The sequence below is a fragment of the Bombus huntii genome, chromosome 2 (genome assembly GCF_024542735.1).
Source record: "Bombus huntii isolate Logan2020A chromosome 2, iyBomHunt1.1, whole genome shotgun sequence".
NCBI classification, from domain to species: Eukaryota; Metazoa; Arthropoda; class Insecta; order Hymenoptera; family Apidae; genus Bombus; species Bombus huntii.
Window position 1 is genome coordinate 13892181 of NC_066239.1, and position 27063 is coordinate 13919243.

Consider the following 27063-nt stretch of genomic DNA (forward strand, 5'->3'; position numbering starts at 1 on the left):
TAGAACAAGATTGCGCTGAATACCCGTGTCAAAGAAATCGTGCGCAACAAAAAAATGAAACGCACAATGGAATTATTAATACGAGGATGTAAGAGCCATACCTGGCATGATTTATAATCAGGGGAATAATTTCGGACAGCCAGAAACTTTGACCCTAATTATAGTACAGCTTATAGTTCGTCCAAAATCAATTACCCGCTCACAGGTATTAAAGGCTACCTACATCCCGTCATAATGGTCAGCTGCTGTAGCTCTTACCTTTATCCTTCATATACTTTTCACCTTATTGTCTGGTTCAAAGTCAGAAGACGTTCACCTTTAATCATTATTCCATTGAATACTAAACTGATTCTGTCAGCATTTGTTCAACTATTATCAGTTTCATTATAAAAAGTACTCGTGTCACGGATTAGTTTCAATATACAGAATCGTTCGATATTATTTTTAAATTAAATATCTGTATATCACGATACTCAGTTGCGATAAATATAACGATACAGGTGTTCTCAATTCCTTAATAACGAGAAAATGGTCCTTCATTACCAACGAGACCGCCCAGTGTCCTCTCAACCTTTCTACAGTTCCAGAAGTGACATACTAGCCCCTTAAATGCAAAGCGCGCAATACGAGCAACCGTGACGCGGTTAGTACGATCGCAAGGCCGGTGTACAGTGATTGTTCTCCGGGGAAGGCGCCGCTCAGAGTTCCGGGAATGCCAGGATCGTCGCGGAGCAGGTAGACGATGGGCGCAGGGTCGGCAATTACGGTTAACCATGGATATCATCTGTTGGTCGCATGCGCGCGTACGCTGAACCACACTCGAAATCCTCCGATCGTTAAGCCTACCTGCTCAATGACATCTGTGATCACTGCGCTGAGGAGCGTACTTGCTTCTCTTCGCATGATTCTCAAAATGTCTACCCTCCTGTAGCTTTAAAACATCGAGAAAACAAAACAAAGGGAATGAGATCAGGCAGAGAGGTTATAGGGTGAGGTGTGGGAGAAAAGAAAGAAAGAAAGAGAGAAACAAGGGTCAGAGAAAGACGAGACGAAGACGTGGTAGAGCAAAGAGGGGCAGTCCATGGGGCCCCCTGAAAATTACAAGCTATACGTTGTTCCAAACCGACCATCTAAGATAATACCTGCTCAGCCTGCAGCCATAATGAATATGTAAGACAGATTGTAGGCTAAGAGGGAGCCTCCGTAGCTACCGCAGCGCGATACGGTTGTCCATGCGCAGATTATATTCCAGCCCGATTACGCACGGCCGGCCGATAATTTATTATTTGCCGCGAGTAAAAATCACCGAGGAAACGACCCGCGGCGTTCGTTCCAGCAATGCTCCCTTTATATATATATATATATATATATATATATATATATATATATATATATATATATATATATATATATATATACTATACGTACATGCGTGTGTACGCATCGGAATACTCGCGCGCGCAAACACCACCGGGGCCCTCTGTAGCCTCAAACTCTTACAGACGTCCGTTCGCCGGAACGACGACGTCTACGAGGCGAACAACTAGGCCGGAGAACGAATGGCGTGGTAGAAGCGCATGGCATGACCACCACGATTAGATAACAGAATATCGAAACACGGCACTGATACAGCGTAACAGATGATAAAGTCGAAAGGAGCGAAGCAGAGCGCGCGTCGTCCCTAGGCGAAGCTCGAGCCGGAGGATCGATGAATGAAGGGTCGCGCTCTTGTGCCAGCAGTCGCTTGTCCGGTAGCGCGGAATGCTGCGCGAGATCTCGAATTATCGTTATTACTATCGTACGTTAATTATTGTACGTAAGCCGGCCCGCGGGGAACCGGTATTTCATGATCATCAAGGATAAATAACGCAACGTATAATGACCCGGCCGTCGGAAATGTATTTGTTTTTCTGCACTTCGTATAAATTATGCGTCGTTGATGTTATCTCGCGTTGAAATTTAGCCCCGGCCGATACCGACGCTGCTTAAGGAAATTACTTTTAATTACGCCGCCGAGATTCATCTCTTTCTCCTTCGTTGCGCTCATTGCTGGATCTGTTACGTCGTCGCCAGAGGATCAGTTCTTGTCGAGGATTATCGGTCGGATCTTGAACAGTCTTCCTGGATAACAAGTTGTATCATGTTTTGTTACTTGTTTGACAAATTTTCACTATATTGTGAATATTTATATTCGTGCAGCATTGCACAAAAAGCTTCATCGTCGGTCTTCGTTTACTGACTATCATCCGTTCTGACGAAGATCTCGTTATCTTAGTAGTACGCATATCTATCCTCATCTACACAAACGAACGCTCATTTGAGCACGAATACTAACGTCGCACGATAGGTGAAACCAGTCGGACAATTGAACTTTTCTTTTTCCCCCAACTTTCTCCTTCTACGCGTACGTTTTGGTCGCCGTGTTTGGGAGCATGACGAAAGTGCCACGCACAACGGAATTTACTCAAACGCGTGCCATTACTCTCGACTCGAGTTTCCGTTACTAGAGGGACGCTGACAAAGCTGTCTAATCATGCGAGCAAACCGTGCTTACGAGCGAAACCACGAAAATCCTGTCCAGTGTCTGGAACGTGGTACGATCGATCATCGACCGCGTAACGAGAACGAAACCTCGTCTGACCGAGATAGATCCGGAGGATCGTTGGTTACGATACAAACCATGTGGTCATCGAGCCACACTCAGAGGAAGGAGAAGAGGACCAAGAAGGGAAGAGCACGAGGGTCAAGGGGCGATAGGTGACAAAGTCGGGCGTTTAGACGTCTTCCCAGGTTAAAATTGGGACCTGAACAATCGAACGTCAGGGTGGGAGCCGACGAACGAGAAGCGGCCGAGAGTACAAAGGGGAGGAAGAAAGAGGAGCCGATAAGAAGAATGAAGAGACGACTCGGTCGGTGGAAGGAATGCCGTCGGACGAGCGCCGGAGGGCAGCCGCGCGAGGTTTCTCTCTCGCTTCCAGAACGCTTCTCCCTCCACCCTTTGCCCTCGCGGTAACAGAGAATACTCGATCCCTCGGTCTTCGTCCATTCCATAATCATCTCCTCTTCTATCTTCCAACTGATTCCTCCCGGTCCACATCCTCCGGCACGTATGCGTCTACACGATTGTGTGGTGGTTGCTGATACCTCCCGGGGCCTCACTTGTCACACACGCAGCGCGTCTGCTCCCCACTATTCCCTTCGCCATTGATCTCCCTCTCGTGTTGCACCCCTCGTTCGGGCCGCCAGGTTGCATCGGCACGCCAGCGGCAATAGCCGTGAGCCGTGGGCCGACACAGGTGATGCACGGGCCTCCTTACATCTTCGATCCGCTCTTACAGGCCTCTCCTTTCCCACCGGCTGAGAGAAGGTATCGCGCTCTTTCCATTCCCTTTCTCTCTTTTTCCTTCCTAGTCGTCTCTCGGCGAGCCATGCGCTGCTCTCTCTTCTGTTCGCCGTGTGTCGCGCGATCGCCTCTCGCTCTGCCTCGCTCTTCTCTTTTCCTCTTCCCCTCTCGTCGCCCCGTGCGTACGGAGATGCGTCGTGTGCACGGTGCACGTCGAACATCCTCGACCTGCACGACGCGCTGCAACGCCTGTTATTGTCCGTCTTGTTACAGGTATGCGATCGACCGACACGCAACTCAACCGCACCACCGCGTCACGGCTAGCCGCGGATGCTCGGTGCTAGCTGCACGTGTTTCCTCCGATCGTTCCGTGACCCCAGGTCGCGTCACCACTCCACCAATAGACCGCTCGATGTCCATTCGACCTAACTGCTGTTCCGGCTAACTTGTTTCACTTTTGCGTATTACCGCAACCGTATGCGTCTCCTTTAAGGCCATGTGAGACGGAACACATTGGCTGTTGTCGGTTACAGATGTCACGAATGTAGCAGAATGGGAGAGCGCAATGAAACGTCGTACGATTTGGACACTTTAGGTGTATTTATGTATCATTGGCTATGGATCGATCGAGTAATTCTTATGGATTTTTTGAAGAAGACAGGGAAACGATACGAATAAGATTTAAATAGGAAACACTCGTAGCAAATATTGTGGGAAACGATATTTTTCAGTGATGTGTTATCGCAATCCTGAAAGCTAGACTAAATGTTAGTAATTTTCTTGGCCTAACATCATTTACCAATCAATATGTCAACGAATAAGAATAGATACCAGTCTCCAAGTCTTTGGTCATTCTACACAAAATATCGAACAAACGAAGAATATCGTTACGTTTGTTACGATTCTCGTTACGATTGTTACGTCGCGACACGAATCATTCCTAGAATCGTTTTTTCAGCTTTGGAGATATTTTTAAAAATGATATGCCATCAAGTCGGAGAAAGTAGACCGCATGTAGATACGTTTCAGGGGAAGAAGAGAAACCCGGTTTAAATTCTTAATGATCCTCTTTTATCTCGTTCGTCGGAAATCTGCTCGAGTTATCGAGGAACTTTGAACGTGTGCGAGAAGACGAGAGAAAGAGGAGAGCAGGAAGGAAATTAATTGAATCCCTCGTAGCGACCGGTATGAAATAAACATCTTAACGAGAAATATGTTGCGCGGGGGAACGCGGAAGAGAGTCGCAGTCCGCGGCAACTTTTCCAAATGGGAGACGGCGATCGCAAATAACTTCACCATATACGAGGTCTTCTAGATGATCTCGTTAATCGATACCAAATTCGAAGCGAAGCACTGTGGCCGCGTCCGCCATAATCGCGTTTCACACCTCCGGCTGGGTTGCGCGGCACAAAAACAGTTATGCGCATTTTCGATCCCTGATCTGAAAAGGAATCGGCTTGGCTCGGTTATATAAACCGCAAATGAGACGCTTATTCCGATGCTGCCACGAGGAGCGAGTAAAATTGTCCAAAATAGGAAATGCATGAAATAGTTTTGACGTTATCGGGATTATATGCTGGGTGAATACAAATATGTGAATACAATTTTAGGATTAGAAAATCGAAGTATCTATTTTTTTCCATCATTTATTCGTATAACTTTTTGCCATTTTCAATCTTTCTGTAACGTTTTCTTAACAATTTACTTATGTACAGATAATTTATATTTTAATAATGTTATAAATCCTAACTTCTTCGGATAGAATATCAGAAACAACGTTCAGTGACTGGGCCATTTAGAAGTTGTCGCTAAGAACCAGTAATCTCATTTCCGCTTGAATGCAAAGTATGCTCGAGACAACATTCGTACGGTACTTGCGACAATATGTTTAATAATTAACGAGGCAGATACAGAAAGAAGCGAAAGAATCAAGAATGTCGAGCTGTGTTTCTAGCTTCACGCATGATTACCTACAATTAAAAGAATGCAGAAGTGTCCTCCATACATACACACACGCTACATATTCTTCCTTAGATTAAACATACTAAATTATATTTATCTTAATGTATGCAAACCACTTAAAATATCGAGTTAGCTAGGTTTATAAACCAAGAGTATCGAGTGTACTACAAGAATCCGATAGAACTTAATCAAAGTGTACTTGGGTCTCACGATTATTATCTTATTACATTTAACACTATAATATTCGTATCAATAGTTGATGTAAATTTACACTTTTTATTTTATTCTAGAGAAAATGAACGTTTTTCTACAATTCCAATCACGAATCAATTATCACGCGTTTGTTTGACATAAAAATACCACAGACAAATATTTCTCAGTATACGTTTCATCGAACTAGCTAAAGAAAGAACAATTGCGTAGAATATAACGTCGATGCTATTAAGTTCATTCGAAACTCGTCCCATCGATATTTTTACGCTCGATCTTCTACAACCATCCGATTGATGTATTGCGTTTCGTCGCGTTACAAACGACAGACGGACGTGTCTCTCGCAATCGACGCGATTACAGTCTCGATCGTCGTCCAGTGGATTTCGTACCGCGACCAATGCACTTATCGCAATCATACCCCCTCGAGTTCTGTGTCAGTTATTTGCCTTTCGAAATTGCAACCCGGTTCGCAAAATTGCAGTAAACCGGCAACACCTGCCGGCACGTAGTGACGATCGAGTTGCATCTCGTCGAGTCGCTGCATTCTACCATGATGATGTATTACGTACCCGCTTTCCAAATGACTGTAGTGGATTGTCGATATAGTTATGGAGGAAAGCAATCTTTCGCTAGAATATCCGGCTACGGTGACTATGATGAATGTTGCCTCCGACTTTTCGAGCGGTTTCGAAAAGCTCGCGTGTAGACAATGACTGTGTTTAAGCGAATGAGATGCGTCAGAAGGGAGTGTGTGTTGTGAGCAGGATTGAGTAATTTCGATTAATAATACAAGGTAAGACAAGCGATAAAAAATAATATTTAAAGAAAAAAATAACGAGTAAAATAAATAACATATTTTCGATAACGAAGTTTGTAAGCTCTGATGAGATGCCAACAAATTGAAAAGTTAAGAGAGGAGAAGTTAAACGAAAAATTATACATTCTTTGTCTTTGCGAAAGAAATCAAAATTAATTCAGACTCGATTCACATCCAAGCTAAATCCACCACTAGAAATAACAATAAATAATAGTAATAATAAAATCGTATATCGCTTCGAGATATAATACATACTTCGTAGCAGGATTCTCTTAATGATTATATCGTGCTCTCCAAGCATCGTGTCATCCACGTTTCATCCACCCCGTCGCGTCAGCTAGGTTCTTACGCATTCTTGTGCGCCTTTATGAAGACCAAGATATTCTTAAGCGGTAAACGCTCAACGCAGCTCGCGATAATCGTAATCCACTTTACGCTGAATGCGTAATTCCGCGTCGACCGTAATACCAGGGAGAAATGCGGGGCTGATATTTTCAAACGCTTAATACCCAAACCTGTTTTCGTGGGTAATGACGTCGAAACAACGCCTGACCGCTTAATGCTCGCTTAAACGCTCCTCTCTGTATTCTCTCCTGGTTTCGCCATCTCGCGATCGTAGAAGTCGATTGTTCTTCGTCTCTGGTCCCTCGCGGTTTACAGAATAAAAACAACCACCGAGAACGTAATTCAGAAATCAGGACTTCCTAATTGCCGCGACGGTGGAACCAAGTGGCAAAAAGAAAGCCAGAATCAGCAAAGAAAACGATCACCGGAACGATTCCGGCAAAAAGACTTGTTGCTTCGAGCGAGGGTCCGCCGCCGCCCCGATTGTGTAAATCTCCTCATTTGGAATGCGGTACATTATTCTCGAGGGGGCCCTAAGCAAGCAGCTTCTTTAACCGAGGGATTCTCTTCGTGACGGGCGAAATTTAATTGGTCTTCTTGCTGGCTCTGCTATCCACGAAATCCTTATAATCCCCTGACGGGCCTCCTGAGACGAAAACAACAGGTGAACAAATGGAAACGGTTCGAGCAGGTAAAACACGTTCCTCTTGTTGTATCGTCTTTTATGAACGTATCGAGAGCAGCCAGAGCGACGCAGAATACTCGGTGGCGAATGTTCCACGCGATAGATTCACAGTAGAATAGGTGACGTGGTCAGACCATGCGTTCGGTCACGCCAACATGAAAAATTTCTACGATCGATCGTAACGATTGCGAATTTCCAAGATGTATGCTTTGCTTTTATACTTAATCTGCGACTTAAGTAGTACATAATGACGTCATTTAGCAATGGATTGTTTCTAAATAAAAAAATGCGAAAGATTTCTTTAATTATTCCGCGTTCTGTGGCAATTTCAAAGCATCCGCATGATTTGCGTTAAAGCTACAAAAATGTAAGAGAACAGCTTCCAAACAGATATTAAGAGTCTGTAGAAGCGGTGTCCCGCATCTTTGAGGCACCTCTTACCATATTTCTACGGTTTTGACGTCGCTTATCTTATGACTTTAATTGATCTGTCCGTTTTGTTCGTTATGATCCTCGTATCGTAGATCGAAGATTTCCTGAACGCATCTACGCATCACGTCAGTGACTTTGCTTAGATTTGACGACGTTATTGAAACAGGATGTCTTCATTGGAGGCGACAGGACGGCTAGAAGTGTCGCACGCGCAGCTACGATCGCGACGTTTGCGCCCAAGCCGGGGCGTGGACTCGCCGGACGGTCTTGGACACATCGTGTATCGGATAGATAGCGCAGCAGGTGGACAACCTTGGACCAGGACTGTGGCCCGTGGGCATCTCATTGACACCGATAAACCGATATGTACAGTTTTTCTTCTGTCTTAGATTACTCAATGTCTATATTTGGTAATTGCCTGTTGGACCACAGAGAAAGAGTGTAATAAGTCATGTTTTTTGTCTCTTAGAGGAAAGCAATTTTAAAATTCAATATACTGTCCATGAAACTTATATAATCATGCAAAGAATTTTATACTCTTCTTGAAAGATCTAGTAAATGTGGATCTTTGGGTCGTTCAAAATTAATATTTCCAGTATGAAGAATATTACAAGTAATTTCTATTATTACCATCTATGGTTGCAAAATTGTGTGTTTCGTTTCTGAAACGGATAGAGCAATAGAGTTAAATGTGGGTAGAGTGGATTTATCTACCCTTTCATGGCCTTGAGCGATGAATTGATACCAAGCAAAGTATGTATACGCGGTAGCTATTTTGCACTGCCAGAAGCAGGTCTGATGTTCCTCTTTAGTTGATTCTACATCCACGCAACGAAGTACCGGGTGACTTGTTTAAATATGGAGAACAAGAAGAAATTACAAGAGGGGAGGGGGGGTAGGAGAAGAAATATGATCCAGCACTATGATAAACTCTTCCACGACGATTGAATATATACGTACTTCTTCGTTCTGTCAGAGATTATAGTTCCTTTCCATCAATGGCTTCGACTTGTCTATGCTGAAACAGTTACGACGAATTAATGATACAAGACAGAATTTCACCTCTTGCTCTACGCACATATTTACTGTAATGCCTCATGCTGTTAATATACACGTATCATTAGTATATGCAGAAATGAAGGAACATTTTATGCGTTAGATCGAATGACTGAAATGACAAGGATTTGAGAAACGAACGATGTGTGCATGACATTACCCGTAATGTACCTTGTCAGTTGAAGATTCGAAATCACCTTACATTCCACGAAACGCAGAAATCGTTAGAAAATTTTATATAAAGTTGAACAATTTCGCTGTTTGCGCATTTCTATACCGGTTGCGTGGTTCTCTACTTTCTATATCTACAGGGTATTTCGTTTAACTGGAAACGGTAGAATATCTCAGCTCAGCCATAGGTGTTGCCATGTTTGCGTTGTCTTTGTCTTTCATACGTTAAATTTCACAAGTTGAAGTTGAAATATCTGTTAAACAAATGATTCTTCCACATAAATAGTTTAATACTCTTTTTATAGGGAATGTCGATTGATGTGTTTTATAGGGCATTCGATTGATGTGTTAAAAATATATGGTTCCATTTAAAAAAAAGGACGTTGGCCATAAAATCTCGCCCGTTACTCCACCCTATACGATGTTCCCCTTCAAACCATATAATTTTCGTTCAAACATTTTTCTGATAATTTTAATCCCTTGTGAGATATTCTACCGTTTCCAGCTATAAGAAACATCCTGTATATTAAATTTCTCTCTCCGTTAAATATAATCTTTTTCACTAGATACTATTTAGATATTAATCTATAGAAAGTAAGTGAATCGTCGTTAATGCATGCAATATTAATTCTAATATATTTCTAAAGAAACATATCTTAGGATGTTATGACATGCTAGAACTAACCAATTAGAATTAGTCTAAACAGCAAGAATTAAATTCTTTATTGTGATAAAACATGCGACGTGATACTCAGAATACTACCATACAAGACAGCTCATTATAAATTCACAGTTACATTATACCATCCAAATCGACGAGTGTATAACGTGACTATCAATTAGAAAGTGGCTTGACGCTAATTTTAACCTACCAAAAAGCGTCTTCCAACGCTGTAAAACCAGAAAATCTCTTCTTTATCTCCATATCCGCGTCTCATATCTTGTAACCGTACACACAATAATCGCGCATATCTCTGGCTGCAAAGAGTACTAAAAGGGAATCGCCACGAGCGATAGCCTCCCGTGGCGACAACGTTGTAGGCAAAGGCTATGATTGATATAAATTAGCATTTACGATGCCACACAGGAGGAGACGAGCTCGGTCATTTCTGCCCCGGTGAGCGCGTCGATCCTCCTCCGGTGGATCTCCATTCTCGATCGTATCCGATGCGGCAGCTGCCTCCGTCCGCGTTGCAATTTCGGGATCTCAATTAACGATAATTGGCGGCTACCGTAACCGACCGAATCGTTCGCATAAAATCGCGGCCGGTTCGGCCGATCCGCGACAACAACCATTGCCTTCGAACGCAGCCCAAACCGAACCTTCCCAATAAAGTTGCGTTTTAACGTAGAACGTACAGTTGGTTCTGGAGACATACAAAGCATTGTTGAACTGATGATAGGGTAGGATTGACAAATCGATATACAATTAAATAAGAGAAATAATAAGCAAGAATTAAGAGGGCACCGTTATGATAAGTTAGGGACTATTCTCCAGCTTACTGAAGGACAGATCTTTCTCAGATCCTCAAAATCGAATCTCCGTACTCCGAAACATCACTTCACCCTCCCAACTTCTTTTTCCGCGTAAATTCATCCTTTCTCAAATTTTGCCACCGATTTCAAAACACCCTGTATATCGTTCGTTGTCCGTCGTTCAGCGTGGAAAGCGAGACGAGCCGGCGGATTCGAGACGACGAACAAACGAACGAACGATCCGCACCGAAGGGAATAACGAACGAACGCAACGCACCGTGCAGGTATAGCAGGCCGCCGCGGCCTATACGATGCAGCAATCTAGCCGCGTTGATTAGAGTCGTATGTAGAATCGAGAACCGGATTCCAAGAACCTGTTTCCATGTTCACGTAAGATCCCCGGAGTAATCGACTGACGGATCGGCGACCGTTCGAGTCAGCGACCCCGACCGACCGAGACGCCGCTCGCTCGATCCCTCCGCGAGAGAGCCACCAAGCCTCCGTGATCGTCGACAGCGTCGTCGTCCCGACGCGACCGGGCCTCCTCTTCCTCCTTTGTCCGCGCATTCCTGCGGGACACCGTTTCTTCCTATACTTACGTTTCTCCTCTCCGCGTACGTTCCACCTTCGACTCGGGGAACGCGAGTTCTAAAGAGGTTTTACCAGAGTAAACGCACTGTACGCGGCGCGATTATTCTCGTTCGAGGAGGATGAGAGGATGTTACGTGGGTGGGAGTGTTTGGTCGTTGATGAGGTTTGTCGAGGGAAAGGTAAGGGGATTAATGAACGCCTGATGGAAGGGTAATGGGGTTAAAGGTGTTGATTTTTCTTGATGGAGGTTAGAAGGTTCTTATCGAGAGGTGCGAATGGCGCGCATAATGTTCATGGATTTTTGGTAGGTGAAGTGACGAGGGTTTGCTTGAGTGGGAGATGTTTCGCGTTTTTGTTTCCGGAATACTTTTAGGCGTTAAGCTGCTCAAGTGTGGGTGTAATGGGTGTTATTAATGGGTAGTAAATTTTATGGCTTAATTGTGGCAGACACGTAGAGAAACTGTTCATGCTTGATTTGCCTGAAGATAAGAATCTTTTTTCACAGTATGTATAGTATGATTTATAAGCTTCCATCTTAAACATAGCCTGAACCAATTCGTCAAAGGTAAAAAGAATTCCAAATGTGAAACCAAAATTGCTGAGTCGTCATGCAGAAAGCTTTTATCAACAAATAGCGAAAACAGTGAACTTTTGATCAGACGACAAAGATGGCCGACCACAAGGACGCGCCAGTTCGCTCGTCAATTTAACAAACGTCCACTTAACGCGAAACGGAACCGACCAAGCCACTTGGCATCAGTATAGTGCTGTCTCTTTTCGCCTGTCTCGTTACACGGTCGCACGCGTTCGAAACGAGTGGACCCCTAACAGGCCGCTACCAACTAATAGATTTTCATTATTTTGAGCCGTCTTTGCAATTACCGCCAAGTTCCAGCAGGTATATGCGTATCTATGCGGCAGCTACGTGCAAATATGTGGTGGCGAGTTGCTACAGGCCGCTTTTCAAAAGGCGACATTACTCGCCTCCCCGCGTGCGAGCTCCAAGCCCCCTCTATTAATAGTCCTTCGTTAAACGTATAATGCTTGAATTAACGGCCATTTCTGTCGCGAGTCCTGGCTTTATCATCTGCGATTTATGCAATGCTTCGCGTACCTGCCTCAACAGGTTGGTTATCTGCATATTCTCGATGATTATGGTGTCTTTGATCGGGTACATTTTTGTCATTCTTTCTCTTCTCACAGCAACCCAAGTTGTTTTATGTATTTCAGTGACCGTGGCTGAGTTGTGAATTGATGGGCGATGATGGTTCTTCTACTATGTGCGCTTCTGGTGATGAATTGACAGGAAACGGATTAATTGGATTCTTCGATGTCTGGAATCGAGTGTCGCTTTTTGTTATTGTTGCGACGTATTTTAGTCTATTTGGTTGTTGTTTCCAAGCAAATTCTTCGACAAGATTTGAAACGAGGTATTTCTTTAAAAGATACTGTGTAAATTCTAAGAATCTAACAGTCTTTGTAATAAGTAACGGATCAATGCAAAAGATCTTGAATTTGTAATTAAATTGTGAGTTTCACGCATGTTAAGAGGAGCAGAACACTTAACGCATACGTGTGATGATTCTGCAATGGTTGATGATTTTGCAACAAGTTGGAACTTTTTAAACGAAGTTATGTGACTTTTGAAACGCATTCTGATGGATATCATAAACCAATTATGTAATCATTAAAGGCTGTATTCAACTAAACTACAAAAAGACATTAGCAGTTAATAACAACTTGTACGAGATTTAACTTCTATTAGTACATTCGTTTTTAATGTACTCCTTGTGCTTATGTAATCGAATTCCTAACAATACAACCCTTTAACATTTCCTCAATTAGAAATTAATAACTTACAAATTACATGTCTGATTTGTTTACAAAAAAACACCGATTACTCCCTGTCACAATCCACCTTCTGGCGTACAAAACCTACTCCTTTACCTACCCAGCAATTACATCATCGCATATACATCTGGTTCACCAGGTCAGAGCTTCTCACCTCGGGACCCCTTTCTATTCAACTCCTTCGTCAAATCTACGTGTGCCTCATTTCAAGAAGCTATTCCACAGCAACGCATAGAACTCTCCAGAGTTTCGTATTATTGTATGACATATTTATTTCTTTTTTTGTTTGGTTCTGCTTATAATACAGATTTACTATATAAATATACGTAGATTTAGCGTTGTTATATTTTTATAACCCTATTAGTGGTATCACTCTCGAACCTTAAAAAGTGAATGCTGTATAATTACATTCCTATTGGCAATTATACTTCGTGAAGCAATCTATGTAGATTTATAATTCATCCTATAATTGCTTATCCAATAAATTCCGATAACATCCACACAAAATTCTAATCAATGCAACCTCGAAGCTCGATCCGATATCGAAAGATCGGTAGGGTCAGGTCTCTGGACGCGATGCTTGGTCATTGACTAGCTGACTGTATGCTCATACTTCGCGGTAAAATCTTCGCAATTATCTGGCGGCAAGATCGGCTCCTGGATCGACTCTGAGAACGGTGATATCACGTCGCGTTCTATCTAGTCGCGGAAAAAAAGCGTTCCGGCTGCTAAGCTCTCTGGAATCCTATTAATAGAGCCACTCACGAGGCGTTTATTTACACGCCCCGGGTTCCCGCCTAGATTCATGACGACCAGTCTATTAAGTAGTGGTGGCCGGCCAATATTATCTGAACTAAGCGGCTTATCTGCGGGCGGGTGTTAATTAATTTTTTTTGCCAGCGCGCCGTCCAACCGCGTAAACACGTCGAATCGATCTCTCCTGGTCTCGGTTTCCTGACCGGGAAGACAGGCGTACGCTATACTAATGCGCGAGAACAGCGGCCACCAGATAACGCGGCCCTGTTGGTAAATCGAGGCGAGTTTTATCGCGAGAAAAGAAAAGAACGGAATTCCTGGCGATATTTGTCTAGTCGATGCTGATAACGCTGGTAACGCCGTTAGATCAGTGTCGTTTCGCGGATCTACTTTGCACGCCTGTCCACGTCTACTTTGCTCGGCCTTCCGCGAGTAGGTATGTCGTAACGGGATCGTTGAATTGGTATGTACGGGGGAGAGAAAAGCAAAGAGTTGCGAATCTGTTGGTACTTGAGAACGTTGGTAGAAGTACGAAAATTACTTCATTATCGTGAAAGTGGAATGATCGGTACGCTAAGTTGCTATATCTTGAAAAGATCTGTATATATCGTTATGAAAAAAAATGTATGAAAGTGAGAATCTCTCTATTGTTGCACGAAAGTGAAATTCCTACTCGCTACATTTCTTTCTTAAAAAATTTTTCATCAAAATTCATCAAACATAAAAAGCGACACTTTTCCTAAAATATGCACAGCTGTGGATGTAGAACAAATAATACCAGGTAGAATATTCATGTAATCGTCACGTGGTTCCACCGTGTAATTAACTGGAAACATTCGGCTCGTTGAAAGAGAAACGCGCTTTATTACCGTTACAGAACATTCTTTAAGCAGAATTGTAGCTATACTGATTCGCCGTATAAAAAGACTACTCGATTCAACCGCATCCGTTTCAATAAGTATTGAAAAGGAATGGAAAGAAGGGGAAGAAAGTGTTAAGACCATAACACCTGTCACTGCATTCGTGCATCGATATCGAGAAAATCCCTGAACAAATAATCATTTCTACCAACGAAGGAACATATCTCTCCATCAATAGTAGGAGACGCTTCCATTGAAAATGCAACCATGTTAAACAGAGAACTTTATATCCACTTTCCCGACCAATTTCCGAGACAAAGGTCAATCCTTGGACAAACCATACTCGTACAGTCAATTGAAGGCCCCCATGAAAAAGTCAAACAGCTTATCATACAATACATTCTCCAACTTCAATTGACGTTTCCATGTGACACGTTCGCCATCGAAGAAGCACGTGGTGCTCGGTCTCGCGGCATCGCGAATAATAATCGAATTTTAAAGCGTGTCACGAGCTAGTGAACGTTTCCCATCCAGCCTTGAGATCGCATTATGACAGTGTTCCGTCGTTTCGACGGCCGATGAATAACGTCCCCTTGCCCAGCATCCGGAAACCGAGCGTTAAGTTCCTTTTCTACAAGGAAGCGAGGCACCCATAAAAAAAAGAACACGAAGAAGAAGGAAAGAATATATATATGTATATATACCATACCGAGTATAGGAACGGAAGAAAGAATACAAGCGCTGGAGGTAGGAGGATAAGTGGAAAAAAGAAGGCCTTCTGTTGAGACTGGTCGTCGGAAGCTGGAGAGAAGCTCCGACGGACCTCAGTCTCCGGTACTTATCTTTCCCTCGCAATCGGTGCAATATATTCAGGGTGCAAAGCGTCGTTGTCGTTCGGTGAATGGACGTTTTCACTTAAAGTCGCGTTCACTCGGGCCGGACAAAGGGATCATTACCCGAGCCGGGGCAGGAGAAAGCCAGCACGCCGTGTCGGACACTTAAATACGCGGAATTCACGCCCCGATCACGTGAATACGGAAGCGCCGCGTTGACAGAGCGCACCCCGCGCCCCACCGGTCGTCCCCAATTAAGGTAGCCCAATTCCGAAATACCTCTACGCACCCCGCTATCTGCTTTAAATGTTTCTCTTTCTACGACTTTTTTCCGCGCACAGAAAGCCGCGGATGCATCACGTTCACGTTCAACCGGACTCTGAGAAAAAGCACGCCGCTTTGTCATTGCGCCGCCTTAATTAAGACGCGCGCGCTCCGAACTTCTTCACAGCCACCCCGAGCTTCTTCTTGTTTCTTATTACCGTTCCGCTTTCTTGGAGTCTCGACTCCCAACGAAACGTAGAAAATGAAGATACGATCTCCTCCGTTGTTGCTCGTTCGATCGGTGAGGTTAGATTTATTGGCACGCCGGGTAGACTCGATAGATGGGGATTCTCGTGAAAGATACCTGCTATTCTTACGATAAATTGCCGAGGTTGGTTCATTAGTCTCGAGATAATGGATCCATTAAAGGATGTCTCGAATCGACGGTTTTTGGTTATCGTTAAACTGATGGTTACGAGTGGTGGAGGATAACCTATTCGATCTATGGAACGCATTTGAATGTATAAAAGAGATTGAATAGATTTTACATATGTCTTATCGGGCCATAACAGTAGAATGAGAGAACATGGCAATGATGGATAGCGGTGGAAAAAGTACATGTTAAGAAATCAGAAAATAAATGTGTAAATGAGATAGTGATTAAATTCGCGCAAAATATTACGTTTTATCTTTATCTTCTTCCGCTAGATAATGATCCAGTTCCAAAGTAATTAGGAGGAAAATCTTCGAGCAAATCAATCAAATCTGGGTATCAAGCGAAACTTATAAATCATAAAATCGTTGCCACACGAGAGCAATTATAATAGTCGTGTTTTATTTGTCGCTATCATTTGTATCGTTGCTCGTGTTGTAACCTTTAACGCGAATTACACTTACTGAATTACATGCCTAACGAAGCAAAGAAAAATTGTATAAATAATTTTTATATTTGACATAGAGTTAGAAGGGAGAGAGTACAGCGAGTCGCAGAAAAATGGAAAAATATTTAAAATTCCATTCTCACGTACTACCTTTTACTTTCGATCTAACTTGATGTCACTAAATTACACCATTACGTAAAAACAGTACATATTTCAACGATATTTACCGAAGGAACTGTTCACAGAGCCATTAACGACGTTTCAACCATCTTTCTCTTCTCTATACCAAGTGATCAATCAACGAAGTGACGGAGTGCATTCGGTTCGATAAAATTTCCGTAGGAAAAACCTGAAATAATTAATTTAATAGTTAAGCCTTGCGCGAACCGTGTTCATCCGATTACAGAAACCAAGAACGATGAAAAAATTTCCTAGAAAATCAGATTTGAATGGCTGTCGTACAAAACATTATTTGAAAATCAATTTATTCCGATCAATGTGTCTCCGTAAAACATTTCCCACTTTTTATCTTCGACCGACGTATCAAAGAATCGAATGCGCCTAGAGCAAGTTCTTCATCGAAGAAATTATTCACGGTAGACGAGGAGATCTCTTTCAAGCGGTGGAAGACACGCTTGTTCGCGTATACGAAACAGGTATCTAACAAACAAACAACAAGCATCGAAGCACGGTGACGACGCCATTGTAAAGTTGAATCCATGCAATTTCCTTTGGCGTCAAACTTCTTATTATACATCACAATGCTATCTTCGAGTACGCGTTTGAATCTTCTCGCGAATCCCCATTTATCTTCCCCCTTGCGACACCGAGTCGCGGATAGCTGCTACTCGTTCTTCTTTCGGTAGGTGCCCTCTGATCGTACGATAAATTAATATTAACGGGCAACATTTCAGGCGAGGATGTGTTGCAACAACGTTTAACTCGAGAGTGTTGTGAAACGGAATTCCTGCATGTTCGAGGAACAGTGAGTATTATGTCGATATGTGCGAACGTGATTTTGAAGCGTGTCGTGTGATTACCGGTGACTAATTGTAGCCGATTGTATCAGCTGACGGCTGTCTTCTTGATATTCTTCTTCGAGGTTCGAGCGCGTATTTTGACATGTATAGAAAACGAGAGTGGATGTTGATTGGATGTTGGTTGGAAAGATGATAAGCTGTGCTATACTTATACTTTTGGCAAGAAGGAAAAATTATAGTTTCTTTGGACGATAACAAAAAATTACTAAAACGCGATATAATTAATAAGTAGCCTAGTATTAGAACGTTAACTGTATTCATCCTTTCCATCCCTTCTAATATACGAACTTCAAGCTTCTGCCATAAATACGACATCAAGAGAACGTCTCAAAAAAACATGGCGAGTTCTAACGGGGGATGGAAATGCGTCTTCAGGCGAGTGAATAGGCAGACTACTGCCGGTTCCCGCCTGCTGTTTCCACGCCAAAAAAGGGGCCGCTAGTCGAATTAATCAGGTATACCGCGCAATTAACATTATACGTATGCGCGATTACGCGCCACTTGCGGCACGCTATTATTACCTTTTAGACGGTAATCGCGTGACCAACCGTGATACTTCACCGACGAATAAAACGTCGCGTTGTCAATAAACGCGACATACGCATGCACGCACATACGTACAAATACACACAAGCACCAATTGGCGCATTTCTAATTGGCCACCCGTAGCAACTCGGCGCAGCGCGGCGTCCCGCGAGTTTCCTTTGAAACGTCCTCCTGTCTGTCGCATCGTGGCGGACGAATGAGTTGATAGGTCAACGGTTGATGAAGTGGCGCGTCGCGGCGTACACGCACGGTATCGCCTTGGAATCGATGCGTGTATTCAATTTGCTGTCAGTGGCCATCCATTAACATTTAGCCGCGCGCTGCCTGATTGCCGGGGACGTGGAAATAAATGGTAATTTCGCCGGGGCATTAATTTTCCCCTGCGCGGCACCAGCAGCAGGCCACGATTTCGTGGATGACTTGATGCGGGTGCGTTACAAGCGATGTTAAATTTCCGGAATTACAGAACCCGTAAGCTGATCTATGAACCGCGCGCTTTCTCCGCGCGGAAGCGATGATCCTCTCTATTATTCCCGCGGGTAACGAGCCGGCGATGTTGTAATCCAGGCAACGATGTTACGCCTCGCGTTGAATCGAGGTGCACGCGAGCTTCATTCGGGATGGATACTCGAGTTGGATGAGTGTGTTTAGGTTGAGATTGAGAGTACGTAATCGTTCTGATGGTTATCGATATGAATGCTTTGATCGATTTGAACAATTACCTTCGATTAATATGTGTCTGATATTTAATGAAATGTCATTTTTTTCATTCATTGCTTAATTATAATTCGTCAGTGATTAAAACGAATTAGAAACTTATTTATTCATTACATTCTTGTATTCGTAATGATTATTATTATTTCGATTTTATTTTGGGATACATCTTTGGACGTATGGATGGATACAGTATTTACCAATATACTTTCATTATTCGCGAATCAAGTTCATTTGTTATTTGAAATAGCGCCTGACCAAGACTGGACGTATCCACTGCGCACAGAAGGATCAAGAAGCTAAATAACAGCCATTTAAACTGTCTACAACGAAATTACCTCTCCGTGAGGAACGCATGCAATCCGCCACTGTTAACTGGAAACAAAAAGCTGCAGATCCTTTTCAAACAGGATGAAACACGGAAGCGTCGAACAATTCTAGTCCATCGTGTTACGCCCGGCCGAGAGGAAGAAGAATCACGGATACCATGAACAAGAGGCTCGCATGCGAACGGTGCATGCATCTCGACGGATCTGCCTGTGGTTTATCGAGGTTTCACGTAGAGCATTGTGGTCGCTGCATAATATTAACATTAGCGGTGATTAGTGGGCTGCCGACCTCCCGATGCCGGCCAATAGCTCTAAACGCTACTCTCCTCTACACGCGACCTTCCCTCCATTAACGAGCTTCCCAGACCGAGGTCGACTCTGATTTTAGGTCCTCCCATTTCTCCGATGCTTCTGCACGAGACTATATTTCGTATACTACATATGACTATTCTCTCGACTCTTGCACTTACAAAAGCTTATGATAGAGAACAAATTTCGAGAGAAATATTTTATGGAGTCTAACTCCGAAAATGTTAAAATAATTAAAAAACGGCTATTTATTTTCTCATCTTTCCTGCGATTGCCAATACAAATATACGTTCCATGTTATTAATAACCAATCAAATTTTATTGAACAGTTCACTTGTACCGATATCAAAGTGTCAAAAGTCTAATTTTCTTAATAAAGCAAGTTCATAAAATTCTTTGGTTCTGCGAATATTCACAGAACGACTGTCGTATTAACATTCAAACGATGCGTTATCGACCGAGTGATTATCAGGAGGGTAGACGATTAATATTCATTAATATAAAAATACCAATAAGTATTAACCAGTGTCGTGTCCATGGATAAGAGTCCGCGCTTCTTATGCTAATTACATTATTGACAGCTACGCGGGAAATTTACGAGCGCCTTTTAACGCGTCGCGCAGGACAGCTGTTGAGGCAGTTTGCCGTTTATTTATGCTCGATTTCAGCGTCGATCGTCCGATAGGGTGAAATTTATACGCTTTCAGCATAAACGTGCTTAATGGTCTTGACTAGTTGGGCCCAGCAACATATTCGCGCACGATCGACCGCCCGGTGTGTCTGTCGTAATTAATTAATTGACTCGTAATTGTCGACGACAGTCGTCGCTGATGTTACTTAGCCTTCTGGACGAAAAGCTGCGACGATTTTCTTGGATAATATCTTTTTTAATGGTTGTTTGTTCCATTGAGACTGCCTTACATGGATAGTACGGCATTTGGTTGAGGACAATAATTAAGAATACGAAACTTGATAATTTTTAGAATTGAGTTTTTTATGTTTGTACGAATACTTACACGTTAATACAGCTTTAACACAGCTGTGGGAATTTGTATGGATGCAAAATTAAAAAAAAATTATAGTCTTGGAGATAAATTGTTGACCAATCATACAGATAAAGAAGATGTATGGTTTATATGGTGCATTCACGCAGTTTTATACTAATTCCTAATTTCAGTCACTGGTGCCACGAAATAAATCTTTTATCCTGACATCAAATATTTCTTGGTACAGGTGCACAACATAGGCAGTTTTACTAACGAGTTTAACGCACAGGACGAGTCACGCAACTGGAACAAGTTATGTCTGTTCCTTAGCCGTGGACAACAAAAAAAAAAAAAAAAAAAACAGCAGCGGAAGCAGTTGAATGATTTAAAGGAATATATCCTTCTATCTTCCTACTTTCTATATAAATTAATCCTTTGCGACGACTCGATAAAAAACAAGAAAGAAACGAAGATAAAACCCTAAATATGCAAATCACAGACTTTTAATATGTTCAATCGTGGAAACGATGTTGACGATCAGTTTAATAAAATATGCAGACTTGAAGTTCTTCTTGTGTGAAAAGGATACTACGTAGGAAAAATCAAATTTCATAAGTGAAGTCCAATATCCTGCAGTTTCACTTTTAGAAAAGAAGGCAATTTGCTATAGTTGCATTCAGATTCATCCTATCGTTGTTGACTAACAACATTTAAAATATCTTCAAAGAAGGAACATCAAGAGGACTTGTTCATTTTCAGGAAATGTACACATTATGAATAAGATACATAGATGACATTGAAAAATATTAGAATTTTAGAAATACATATTTACTATTCTTATTTTTATAAATAAATCGTTCCACCAAACAACGATACGAAATTTATATAAATCATTTTTCACAATTTATTCATAAATTTTCTTCGATGTCAAGAATCTTTCTGTCAATTCTACGATATCGAATCTAATCCACAGATCGTAACTCCTTCAAAAATCGACTTTATATATAAATCTTCATCCCTGCTTCGTCAGAATCCCACGCTCGGTGCACGCCAGTTCTCGCACAACGATCACCTTGCGATCGTCGCAGGGGCCAGTGACTCGTCGAAGCAAAAGACGATCGGCATGCACTTTGTTCGCTGGTTTTAGCTTGCGGACTGACTTGTTTATGCTCGCAACCCGTCTGCTTAGCCCCGTGGCGGCCAACTAAATCACACCCCGCGGATCTTATATTAAAACAAATAATTAATTCGGATGCTCGGCGCATCGGGTGGTCCTGCGGTCTCGCGGCCGTATTGCGTCGTCACGGAACCTGGCCAGACCGCAAGACGCTTTTGTTTGCCCGTGTAACCGGTCGAACAGAGGGGATGGACGAGAGGAGTCACGCTACTGCTTTAACACTACGACCCGCAGCAGGGGATGACGCGAGGCCGCGTTCAACGAACCTCTCGTGGTATTTGAAGACCAGATTTGAGTATCGTTCTTCGTAAGAGATAAATTAAGATTGTCTTGGATGTTGTGACTTCAGCCTATGAATGTTCTAATTGTTGGTAAAAAATTCAGAGGAGGTATAGATCATTTATGATTTATCTTTTTAAAAAGAATTGACTTTTCCTTCCTCTCCCTCCTTCCATTTCCTTCTTTGCTTTTTCTTTCTCTTAGTCCGAAATTATAATGGAGTGGCGAGTAACGATGGGATCTGAGACAATTCGCAAGTGCTGCGAGAAATTCGAATTGCTTCGGATAGTATTCGAAGCTTAAACTCTTGAAGGTATTGATTCAGTCTTGAATCTTAATTCGAACTGTTTCAAGCCGTATCATTACTCTATGTTGGTTGCTCTGCTTCTTATTTATTGTCCTAACATTCCGTCTGTTCTTTCCCTTCGCTCCACTGATTCCCCCTCGCTAAAAATTAACTTCACCACGATCTGACAGGTCATCAGCGACCTCCGCGAGGTCAACAGGAAAGCCTTAAATTTATTTTAATAGTAGTGTAAACAGTCGTTAAAAATGATGCGTCGGTATACAATATACCATCGATATTAAAGATTTTTGAAGCAAAAAATGGATAAACGTAAATGGTTTAATTCTGGAAGCCTAATAACAATGTTGTGTAACGACTATGTTATCTGCTTACAACGCGAAACATTATAATCATCATCGTAACACAGAAGTTTATTACTATTTAGTAAATTAATTTCATTCTTTCTTCCCTCGATCATTATACTATTACAATTCCGTATAAAATATATTTATATCTGATACAGTAGTACTTTATAACATCAATTACTTATTTTATAACATCACCACTTTCATACACTGTGAATTTAATTCGGCACTAACCATCAATTATGTGTTAATTTAATGACGATTGTTTCCAAGCAAAACGCTTTCTACACGCAAGTAAAAAAAAAAGAGGCAACGTTGCATGCTCGCATAACGTTTTATGAGGAAATCAAGTTATCTACGTTATGCACTTCGGAAACTTCATTACCTGCTGCAATCTTCGATATACAGTACCGTGCAAAAGTCTTTATTTAAGTAGATCGAAATAAACTTTAACCAATATTAAGTATGGAAGTCATATTATATAAAGAAAGATAATATCACAAATAAATACTGTCTGCTGTTATATTTAAAAAATGGTTGCATTAAGGCAAGAAGAAGGAAAAGACGACTCAACCGTTTACAGATTTCTGCACGTTTCTATACAGGTTGTCCAGCAAAGTGTATGACTATCGAGCAAGATAAGATTTACGATTCGTATAAGAAATGAAATTCTTATAAATAAAGCTTCGTTTTCGAGAAAACTGAGTGGTTTTTTCCACGATCGATTAGCCGGAGAATGAAGTCTCAAAAAAAAAAAATTTATTTTCCATTTTCGATTAGTTCTTCTACAGAAAATCATACCCTGTTCTACGATATAATAGACTTTACAGAACACTTTATAAACACCGGATAAAACCAGTCAGTCATTCGACTACTAAAACGGCCGCGCGCTATCCTAACTCATCTAATAATAACTATATCGTAGAGCACAAATGTTTCGTTAGCCAATACACGATCAATTCCATTCAAAGGAATCATCCGATTAGCTTCAAGCACGATGAACGTAAGTACTTACTGAATACTCTCGTCCGTGACTGCCATTGCCCTTAACCCAACCAAGATTCCATAAGTACACGCTATTCAACATAAAGCAGGAATCGTCGAGGAAGCTTGTGCGTAAGTCGACGACCTTTCGTATCTATCGTTCGATTGTATCGTATGTTCCGTGTGGTAAATTCACGGGTAGACGACGCGAGAAAATGAATGAACTTCCGCATGATATCTCCTGTTAAGGTCAACGCGTGCATTGTAAAGAGCCGAATTTGTTGGCGGTGTTGCAGTCATGTGATTAACCTCGCTACGCGCCATTGCGCGCGAAAGTCGATACTCGAAGGAGTTACTTGTTGGAAATGCACGAAGAAAATTATTCGATAGAATACAGGAAATTTTTCTTATTGCCTAACGTGTCATGTACGCACGCGGTGAAATTGCGTACGTAAGTGCGATTACTATATATAGTGGACGTTATTTTCGAGTGAAAAAGGTGTGTTATTCGAATAGAAATAATCTGGTACTTTTTCGTTGATCGTATTTGAAAGGATAATTGTCGATTGAAAGGAGAACGTTGATTTGCACGATGCATGGAATTATAGCGCACCTGTTTAGACCAGTTTTATAGGATGGAATGGTTGATTACGTCTGAGAGTATATTTATTAACCTTGGAGAAACATTTCTGATTATTAGTGACACGATAATTCGTAATTATAGGATAACAGTATTCGGTGGTGTTCTAGAAATTAACACGAGTGTATCTTTGAAAACATTGGCACATAGAAGTAAGATAGCTACGTTAACGATCAAATTCAGAAAATGTTTTAATCGAATTTGTCTCGTTAAACCCACAAAATTACTGTCAACATGCGATAATCAATAAATAAAATACCAGAATTAATTCAATTTAGCGATATTTATCATTTCGCAACAGGAAGCATCAATCGCAATCGAAATACGATTAAGTCTCAATAGTAATAAGGACATTAAGCCCGTACTTAAAATATACATCGAAAAGTCAATTTTGCGGCTGCCTGGATGATAACAGGTTTGCCTGGGCAAGACCAAAACGGCATCGGCAACAAAGTTGCACGTCGCCTCCGATCTCCTTCAGTCAAACAGGCTTTTGTGGCACAAGAACCGACGCTTAAACGTGCTCCTTTTAAAGTTCATCGAATTATCCGGCCACGATCTACGATACAAGATGGGCAGGTATCGTGCGTAATTGAATTTACGCTTTAATTATTACATCGGTTCTCAATCCCAACTTTCGAAGTAATTTCTAATTGGTAATGCGCTTGGTTGTACGCGTTTTCATTCGGGAATCAAGAGAACTTCGATAAAAATTGCCTTACTCGATTTATTATCGTCGCTCGTTATAACGAAGGTCAATTAATCACCATTACCTCGAGTGTTACGAATGGACTTCGATTTCGTGCGTTCGTGCAATGAAGGAACAGAGGAGAGTTCCGCATCGACTCAGGTTTTGACTCTTCTTTTCACCTCGGGCATCGTTATCGACACAGCAGCCGCTGCGTCGAATTCGAACCGAATGATATACCGTGCCGCTGCATGCTCGCGGAATAAAGTCGCGTGATATAAGGGTGCAACCACCGAAAAGAGTTATAGGAACACGCTCGAGCATTCGTGCAATCGCGCCGAAAGAAAGCGCGCGCGCGCACGTCACTCAGGGATAAGCCGAAAGCAATTGACCGTCAACTTCAATATCCAACGAAATTTCTCTGCCTTCTGCCTTTTCGGAACGCGCAGAGTTTTCCGCTGTGTAAAGTATTTGTTGAACTTGTCGTGTTTCGTGAAGGGAACGTAGAATATTAAAATATTGTAAATTTCAAAATGAGGCAGGGGATATTGTAATGTACTGAAGACAAAATATAGGTGCTTACTTGATTCCTTTCATGTTTAACCTTTTTGTCTGTCGGATGAATTTTATATACGTCTTTCCTAAAACCTGTTCGAATGCTATTCGAAAAAGCACAAAGTCCTTCAAGTGTGAAAGTCCAGCGGTCCCTGAATTAAGCTGTCAAGGATTATAAGGATCATAAGGTGCCCAATATCTCAGATGTTAAAGTCTAACGTCCTAAAGTCTTCAAGATCTTAACAATACCATATTTTTACATGGTTCTCGAACCTGATATTAATTCCCAACTGCTCGACTCTTAAAATCTGAAACTCCATTTAAAAATCATCCAAATGAAACCGGAGATGACATAATCTGCCTTGAAATTCGCTGCCGAAACTCAAAGATGTCCATGCACCTTTCTATCTTCTTAATGGGAGTAATCCTCTTACCACAAACCCGAGCCATTCAAGTCGTACCGAATAACGATCCCAGTAATAAGACAAAGTATTTTCCAAGCCTTCAAGAAATTACTGTATTTCCATCGACAGGACAGTCAGGCCGGACAAGCACGATTTCCTTGAAACGTCATCCCTTGACCCGAAACGGGCAGGTTCGCCCAGGGAATTCTCCGTAACCGTCGCAACGGATCGAGCATCTCGCGAGCAAGAAGTCCTTTCGAAGAAGTCGATAATGAACTAAATGAGGAAAAGAAAGAGAGCGAGAGAGAGAAAGAGAGAGAGAGAAAGTGAGAGAAAGAGAGAGAGAGAGAGCTTCGGAACTTCAGCCATTTGTAATGGCGAATTATTCGTTGGAGGGCGTTACGGTACTGCAAGTCATAGTTTCTAAAGAGCACGCCGGTATCCGTCAGCTTTCATTATACGCCTCGAAGAAAAGGACTAGAAAGGAACGAGGACGGGGGAGAAAAGGGGGAGCAGGAAACGGGGAGAGCCGAGAAGTTTATGAATTTCGCGAATGCTCGCCCTCGTTCTCCGACGTTCGTCCTCCTTTATGTCGCGCGGAGCAGCCGCATTGAGAACGCGGCGAAAATCCAGCGCGACATGGGTAATTTCCGTCGCGCGCTCGCAATGAAACGATCTCTACGTGAGATGAAAGTAATCAAGACCGGGGATAGTTGTCCCATGGTCGCGAGGTTTTTCTCGTTCGCGTGCACACACGTCGATTAAATGACTTCATTTACGATTCCGCGGTCGCTTCGCATTCCGCGCCGATCGATCGAAATTTATGTCTTAATCGCATGTTCTGCAGCGTGCACTGTTAATGAGGCGTGGCTTTAATCCCCTGAAATGATTTAGAGAGTGAGCACATGGTTTTAATTGTGGCTTTTTTTTATTAAAAATTGGAAGATTGGAGGTGAAGAAATTAAATGAAAGTAGGTTAAATGGAAGGTTCGTGTGGAATGATTTTAGTGGGGTCGATACTTAATAAATTGCAAAGATAGTATTTATAAATAATTCGTGTTTATAAAGAATAGTATGGGTTCGCATTAACTTATATCTACTTGAATATTCTGGACATTTTCAGTTACAAAATATAAACGAACTCGCTTTGTGATCACGGGTTAAAAATTAGGATTTTACTATCAGTGAATCAATGTAACCGTCATACGTCCAAGACATTGCTCAA

The 27063-nt window shown here is 42.1% G+C and overlaps 1 long non-coding RNA gene across 1 annotated transcript; it reads right to left on the bottom strand.

Moving 5' to 3' along the window:
• Nucleotides 1–6315: 6315 nt before the first annotated feature.
• LOC126878314 (uncharacterized) lies at nucleotides 6316–10377 on the bottom strand. The gene is made up of 3 exons (XR_007695634.1): nucleotides 9897–10377; nucleotides 8758–8815; nucleotides 6316–8215 (listed from the first exon to the last, which is right to left on the bottom strand). It is a non-coding gene; the product is annotated as an uncharacterized LOC126878314 (long non-coding RNA).
• Nucleotides 10378–27063: the final 16686 nt, after the last annotated feature.